Raw genomic sequence first — 7,972 nt, 5'->3', positions numbered from 1 at the left:
CCTCTGTGTCCTGGTGGATCACCCCAGTCCCGCTCTGCTGAGCTGTCCCACACATCGGCTCCCAGGGGCTCTGCCCCAGCAGGGCTGTGGCTCCAGACTGGGCTGGCCCTGGGACACGGCTCCCACAGAGCCCCTGGCCCCAGCGCTGGCCCTGAGCAGGGCTCACCTTCCTGCCCGAGGGTCCCGCGCTCCTGTCCCAGCTCAGAGCCCTGCCAGGGTGAGCCCCGAGGGCACAGATCAGGGACAGGCCCTGGCAGGGCCTCCCGGGAGCTGCCAGTGCCTCCATTGTCCACTGACATTCCCTGACATTTCCAGGAGATGTTCCCTCCTCACGGGACACTGACCACACTGAAGGGACCTGTTGTGGGACAGCTGGGGAATCTTTCCGGCCCCTGGCTTGACTGTTTGCCTTGGGTTTTCCCCAGGAGCCGGCAGTGACCTGGGAGATTTTCCTTTTGCCTCTTGGTGCTTTGTGCCTCCTTTGCTGGAGAACTGAGGAGTGTTGGTCCTGGAGGTGCCCAGGGACATTTCCAGGCCTTGGACACAAAAATTGCCATTCTGGAATATCCCGGCTGTGGGTTCATGGGCTCTGCACAGACGTGTTCCTGTTTCTGGGTCTGCAGCTCATTGGAACATGGAAATATTCCCAGTTTGGTGTCCGATGGAGAGATGGGTTAGAGAAGTGACAGGGGGGTCATAGCTGTGGCTGATCCATCCTGGACTGTGTCCCTTCCTTTCCCTGAGCAGGACTGTGAGCAACATCGAAAATGTCTGATTTTACTGTCATCCTTTCCATGGGATTTTTTTGGAACTCAGATTCCAAATCAATTCCTGGCCTGGCCATTCTCCCCAGGCTGTGACCTCAGGGAGGTGTTGTGGTGGGTCACAGTGGGAAAAGAGTTCTGTTCTCCCCACATTTACATCTCCCTTGCAAATGTCCCAGAGCCCTCCAGCTCCCAGACTCCCTCAGTAGCTGTGGTGTGGGGGAGAGGAGGGGAGACAGGACAGGAGCAGGGGTCTCAGTCCTGTTGCTGCCTTGGCTGGGATAACTGGCTGGTGCACAGCTGCTGGCCATAGCAATGCCTTGCTGGGTCTCCCCTTCAGTTTCTCCACCTGTGCCATGCTCCTTTTCCTGCTGGAATTGTGATAAGTGGCTTTGGGCTGCAGTTGCTGCGCTCCGTGGGGGCTTCCTGGGAAGTGCTGTAAAATCCTGGCCTTGATCTTTGTCAGGCATTGGAGCTCCATGCTGAGCCATCCCTTTGCTTTGGGGATGGAGACAATTCCCAGTTTCACTTTTTTCCTTTTGTCCTCCAAGGTGTTTTCAGCAGAGGGCACACAGCATGGCACCTGCCCCACCTCCACCATAGGTGTGCTCTCCCTAATTCCAACAATTCCTCAGTGTCTTGAACATCCTTGTGAAACTAAATCCTCCTGGTGTTGCTCCTCTGTCGCCCTATTCTTTTAAAAGTTTTAAAGTTATTTTAAAAGCTTTCTGTGCCTTCTGATATTTACATATTTCTACTGGAGTTCTCACCCACTGTTCATGTAAATAATGATTGTTTTGCATTTTTCTTTGTGAGAGGAGAGAATTGACGGACTGTTGGTTTGACCAGTGTGGTTGGAGAGGTGGCAATTCCATCCTCCATTCCACCATCACTTTTGGAATTCTGTATATTGCGAGGTCAGAAATAAAAGTTACTTCCTTTTGCTCTTTTGATCTTGGTGTGAGTGCGTGCATGAGTTATTTCGTGTCGTAGTGTGACACTTCTCAAGAAGAGTTCCCCAGCTTTTCCTAAGGTTCACCAACTCTTCAGGAAGATCCCCCAAGGATTTGCCCCACCCCAAAGCAGTGCAGTCGTGGCTGACAAGGTGGGGAAACACAGGCAGGTCCCTCTGAAGGCTGTCACCTGCAGCAGTCTGGGACTTCAACCACGTGAGTTCAAGAGGGAGGGAATGTCAAGGGTTTGAACCAAGGGAGCCCCAGCACCAGCTCTGTCTGACACAGCCCCTGCTCCGCATCCAGGGAGGGGAACAGGGCAGATTTGGGGCTCTGGACACACAAACAGCAGACCAGGGCCCTTGGCTGGAGCCAGGAAGGATCCATGGAAACACAGGCTGACTTGGGAGATACGCAAAAATATTTCAGCCACTCTCAGGGAGAGCAGATCCTCAGCTGGTTATTCCAATGGCAGATACAGGGGCCAAGAGTAGGGAATTCGAGGATATGGAGCCCAGCTGGGGATTCCTTACTGGAGATATGGGAATTGACAGTGGGATTGGGAATGGGGCAGCAGTCCTCAGCCCCCAGTAGCATCTCCTGCTCACTGGGAAGGACAGGAATCTCTTTGAGCAAGATCTTGTGAGTTGCTGGTGAGGGATGTACCCAGGAATAGAGGGAATCACCTGTAGGGGAGACAATTTACAGCAGCCTGGAGAGCAAGCAGCCATCCCAATACCTGGATGGAATCTGCCCATGCAGAGAGAGTTTGTGCAAAGTGCTGACTGATGGTGTTCACCAAGAGCATGGGGATAATGAGCTGGGAATGTCCCTGCCTCCCTCGGGAACGTGTCTCAGCTGTGGAGAAACTGTCCCTACAGCCATCCCAGCTGTTAAGGAAGGATTTTCCTGCTCCTGTTGTCTGCTGTCTCAGCTATGAAGAATTTCTGCTCAAGACATGGGTCATGCATGTCACCCCGTGGTTCTGTCTGTGATACAAGGGGTTGGACATGAGGAAGTGGGATGGGGAACCATCCTGGAGACCCTGGGGACGGGAAGCTCAAGTACAGGACCTGGAAGGGGAAAAGAAAAAAAGCCAAAAAGCATTTCTCCAGTACAATCCCAGAATCCTATGATCACTGTGGTTAGAAAAGCCCTCCAAGACCCACAAAGCCACCCTGTGACTGATCCCCACCTTGTCACCAGACAGAGCCCTGAGTGCCACATCCAGGTGTTCCTTGGAACCCTCCAGGACAGGGACTCCATCATCTCACTGAGCATCCCCTACCAACTCCTGACAGCCCTTTCCAAGAAGGAATTCTTCCTGATGTTCAACCTAAAAGTCCCCTGGCACAGTTTGAGGCTGTTCCCTCTCATCCTGCCCCTGTTCCCTGGGAGCAGAGCCCAACCCCACCTGGCTGCTCCCTCCTCTCAGGGAATTGTGGAGAGTGAGAAAGTTCCACCCTGAGCCTCCTTTTCTCCAGGCTGGGTCCCCTGGCTCCATCAGACACTCCTGGTGCTCCAGCACCTTCCACAGCTCTGTTCCCTCCCTGCTCCAGCCCCTCAGTGTCTCTCTGGCCATGAGGACCCAGAACTGGACACAGCCCTCAAGGGGCCTCAGCAGGACCAGCACAGGGACTGTCACTGCCCTGCTCCTGCTGCCACCCCATGGCTGGGACAGCACAGGTGCCCTTGGCCTCTGGCCCACCTCAGCAAAGCTCTGCTGATGTTCAGGCACTGTCACCAGCACCCCCAGGACCTTTTCCAGTTTTCCAGCCTGTCTGCCCCAACCTGGAGCATCCCATGGGGTTGTTCTGACCCCAGTGTGGGACCTGGCCCTTGGCCTTACTGACCCTCACACCTTTGGCCTCAGCCTATCGATCCAGCCTGCCCAGGTCCTTCTGCACAGCCTTCATGTCCAGCAGAAGATCCACAGTCCCCCCAGCTGGGTCTTTTCCATGAATTTGCTGCTGGTACATTCAATCAGCCCTGAGCCCTGTTCCAGTGAAGTGCTGAACTGGAAAAAGGAGCACCTGAACCCCCAGCTGGGGTCATCTGGAATGGCCCCTCAGGTGTCCAAGGGCTGTAAATTCCTCTGCTGAGCAGCGTCATCTCCCCTGGGCCCTTCCTGGGACAGCGCTCCTCACTTCTCCAGCAAAGGAGGCACAAAGCACCAAGAGGCACAAGGAAAATCTCCCAGGTCACTGCTGGCTCCTGGGGAAAACCCAAAGCAAACAGTCAAGTCGGGGGCTGGAAGGTTTCCCCAGCTGTCCCACAACAGGTCCCTTCAGTGTGGTCAGTGTCCCGTGAGGAGGGAACATCTCCTGGAAATGTCAGGGAATGTCAGTGGACAATGGAGGCACTAGCAGCTCCCAGGAGACCCTGCCAGGGCCTGAACCTGATCTGTGCCCTCGGGGCTCACCCTGGCAGGGCTCTGAGCTGGGACAGGAGCGCGGGACCCTCGGGCAGGAAGGTGAGCCCTGCTCAGGGCCATCCCTGAGGCCAGGGGCTCTGTGGGAGCCGTGTCCCAGGGCCAGCCCAGTCTGGAGCCACAGCCCTGCTGGGGCAGAGCCCCTGGGAGCCGATGTGTGGGACAGCTCAGCAGAGCGGGACTGGGGTGATCCAGCAGGACACAGAGGTCCCGGGTGGGATGGGGGGGCCGGGCAGGGGATCTTCCCCCAGGGTCTGGAGCAGTTTGGGGCAGCAGTGCCGGGAATGGGCTGGAGCCGGACACTGTGGCCACCCTGGCCCTGCCCCAACCCAGCCCTGGTGTCCCTGTGCCACCATTCCAGACACTGCGGCCACCCCGGCCCTGCCCCAACCCAGCCCTGGTGTCCCTGTGCCACCATTCCAGACACTGCGGCCACCCCGGCCCTGCCCCAACCCAGCCCTGGTGTCCCTGTGCCACCATTCCAGACACTGAAGCCACCCCGGCCCTGCCCCAACCCAGCCCTGGTGTCCCTGTGCCACCATTCCAGACACTGAAGCCACCCCGGCCCTGCCCCAACCCAGCCCTGGTGTCCCTGTGCCACCACTCCCCACTGCTCCCCAGAGCACCTCAAGGACCTGGAGATCCCAGTCACTCAGCATTTCCATGGCCTGTGACCCCGCTGTCCCCACACCTCCCTGTTTTCCCTCATCTTGGGGTCCTGGTGCCCCAAGAAGAGGGGTCAGTCCAGCCCCCAGTTCAGCCATGGGGCTGGAGTGGGAACTGGGACAATTCTGCTCAGCCACGCTGGGTTTGGCGCTGGGCTCTGCTCTGGGCTGTCCCACAGGGAAAGCTCTGGGAGGGAAGGGGCAGCAGGAGATGGGGGATCTGGCTCTGGGGGCTGTGGGAGGATGGATTGTGTTGCACTGGGGGCTGTCCCCACAGGGTCCCCAGGTGCCTTTGGCTCCCTGCCTGCCCCCCTGCCCCCCCAGGTTCCTGGGCCCCTCCAGGGGCAGCTGCCCCGGGCAGGAAGCTGGAGGGATGCCAGGCAAGGGGGCTGGACCCGTGCCACAGCTGGGCTGGGGTGGACTCTGGGCCAGGGCTGGGCTTGTGGCCAGGGCTGGGGGCTGTGCCAAGCCGGGCTTTGGCCTGGGGGCTGGCAGGGAGGGTGCAGGGAGGAGTCCCGGCAGGGATAAAGGTGCTCCTCACCTGCTGCAGCCTCACCCAGCGCTGCCCGGAGCCAGAGGAAGATGAAGGTGGCTGTGCTCAGCGTGGCCCTGCTCTTCTCCATCCTGCTGTGCCTCCCAGCACAGAGCAAGGTGAGGCTCCAAGGCCACGGGGGGGGCTCAGGGCTGGGGGCTCTTCCCAAGCCAGGGGCTGCCCCGGGCTCCCAGCCCCGGGCGCTGCCGCTTTCTCCTTGCCACGAGTGGCTCCGTCCTTCCCCTTCCCGCAATTCAGCTCCGGCTGCCAGAGCCCGGCTTTCCCTGCGGATGGTCGGACCCAGCTCCTCCCTGGCAGGACCCCAGCGCTTTCCTGTCCTGCTCCCCCCAAATCCTGGCCTTCTGGGCCTCCCCATCCCACCCTCCTGGTCCCCTCGGCCACCTCCGCAGCATCTCCTGTTTGCCACCCAAGGACAGAGGCCACTCCCGAACTGGGCTGAAGCGGGGCTGAGAGGTGCAAACTAACTAAAGACCAGGATAGGCTGAACTTGGCCAAACTGGGCTCGACTGGTCCAGTGCCAAGCCAGGCTGAACTGGCACAAACTGGGAAATGCTCCCCCACCCCCAGTGATTCCCAGGGTCTTCTTCCCAGTCTTCCCTTCAGTCCGTTGCCTTTCACTCAGCATTGGTGTCCCCAAATCCCCTGGCACCCCCTGCTCAGAGCAGGGGACAGGCATGGGCCAGCAGGGCTGGGGACACACCTGTGTCCCCCCAGTCCCAGCAGGGCCAACCCTGACCAGCCTTTTGCTCTCCTTCCCCAGGCAGCCATGGATGGCAGTGGTGACACCATATGTGCTGGGGTAAGTCCTGGAGCTGGCTGCACCAGTGAGGGAACTGGGGGCCAGTTTGGTCAGCCGCAGCCTTTACTGGGACTGGGGACACCCCAGTGACTGGTGACATCTCATGGTCTCTCCACAGAAAGTTGGTGGCATTAGTGACGGCAAGGTGAGCAGCCTGAGTTCTTCTGATGGGCCCAGACCCTCCCATCTCATGGCCAAGCCCCTCCAGGGCATCCCAGTGCACCCCAGCACATCCCAGTGCACCCCAGGGCTTCCCAAGGCTGCACCTTCCCAGGGTCGCCCCTGTGCTCCCACCCGTCCTAGTGCACCCCAGTCAATCCGAAGAGCATCGTGCACAGTCCATTTCCTTCCCCTCTCCCTCCTGTCCTTTCCTGTTCTCATTCTCCATGACAGGGGTGCCCCCAGATCCCCTCCTTGACTGCCACTCCCAAAGCCCCTCCCAAACCCATCCATTCTGTCCTCTGCCCCACCCACCAACCACTTCAGCCCCCATGGCCCCACACTGGAATTGCTGCCTCCCCACCCACATTCCCCACCTCCCACCCCTTCAACACCCCCAGCCCCACCCCTTGGGGCCCCAGCTCCCCCCGGTTCTCTCTCTTGGAGCCCCCCTGTCCCACTCCGTCCCCTCCTTGGAGGCTCCGAATCCCGCTCACTCTCCTGGTCTCCATCCCCGCCGTGCTCCCTGCAGGAACAGGGGCCAGGTGAAACTGGTCCGAGCGGGACTGGGGGGAGCAGAAGGGATTTTTCCCCTCAGGCCAGGGGCAGACACGGGCCTTGGGGACACCTGTGACCCCCTAAGCCCCACAAGGGCCATTCCAGACTAAACCTTTGCTCTCCTTCTGCAGTCAGGCGTTGTAGGAGGGATAGGTGGATGCATTATGGTAAGTCCTGGACCTGGGGCACCAGTGTGGGGACTGGGGGCCAGTCGGGTGCCCCCATGCCTTGCTGGCACTGGGGACACCCCAGTGACCAGTGACATCTCCCCATCTCTCTACAGAAACCAAAATTCCCTCCACCACCGATGGCTGAGGTGGGTAGCTGGAGTTCTGCTGGCCCAGAGACTCTCCTGTCATGGTCATGACACTGCAGGGCATCCCAGTGCACCCCACTTTGCCCCAGTACACCCCAGCTTGCCCCAGTATCTCCCAACATGCCTCAGTATCCTCTGGTGTGTCTCTAACCCTGCCTTCCTCCCTGGCCCCACGTGGCTGAGCAGGTGGAGCTTCTGCAGGAGTGATGCCCGGCTGCCCCTCTGGATGCCCTGGTGAGAAATCCTGGAGGGTCCCCAGCTCCACAAAGAGATCCTTGGGGGCCAGGGTGAATCCCTGAGCCCTCTGGGGTGGGCAGAGCTTGGGCATGGCAGAGGCACATGGAGGGGGCTGTCCCTGATCCGTGTCCCAGAGCTGTCCCCAAGGCTTTCCTTGCACTGGGGGGCTCTGGGGACACCCAGTGTCCCTGTGGGAGCAGGGGGGGCTCTGGGAGCTTTTGGCATATTCCAGGCTGAGGGGCTCTGGGATGTCAGGAGCCAAGTCCTGTCCCAGGTATACCCAGGGCTCCAAATCCCTTCTCCTGCCTCTGTCCCTGCAGAGGGAGGGAAGGGAACAAGGTGATAATTTGGGCTCTGCCTTTCAGGCCTGGAACTGGTGGTGACACTTGCGTCCTGTCCCTCTCCAGCGGCATGAGGAGATGATCATCCCTGGAGAACCCCCCTAATTCCTTGGGAGCCCTGGGAATTTCCCTGGAATAATCAATAAACCCCTTCAGCAAAGCAATTCTGTGTAGTCATGTGTGCTTTTCTCAAGTC

The 7,972-nt window shown here is 59.4% G+C and overlaps 1 long non-coding RNA gene across 1 annotated transcript; it reads left to right on the top strand.

The window, feature by feature from the left end:
- Positions 1-5,189: 5,189 nt before the first annotated feature.
- Positions 5,190-7,940, top strand: LOC144247862 (uncharacterized). The gene is made up of 7 exons (XR_013341340.2): positions 5,190-5,464; positions 6,127-6,165; positions 6,284-6,310; positions 7,014-7,049; positions 7,166-7,198; positions 7,385-7,432; positions 7,801-7,940. It is a non-coding gene; the product is annotated as an uncharacterized LOC144247862 (long non-coding RNA).
- Positions 7,941-7,972: the final 32 nt, after the last annotated feature.

The sequence above is a fragment of the Lonchura striata genome, chromosome 32 (assembly GCF_050655825.1).
Source record: "Lonchura striata isolate lonStrDom1 chromosome 32, ASM5065582v1, whole genome shotgun sequence".
Classification (NCBI taxonomy): Eukaryota; Metazoa; Chordata; class Aves; order Passeriformes; family Estrildidae; genus Lonchura; species Lonchura striata.
The sequence above is the reverse complement of the archived record's forward strand: the minus strand, read 5'-3'. Positions and strand labels throughout refer to the sequence as shown.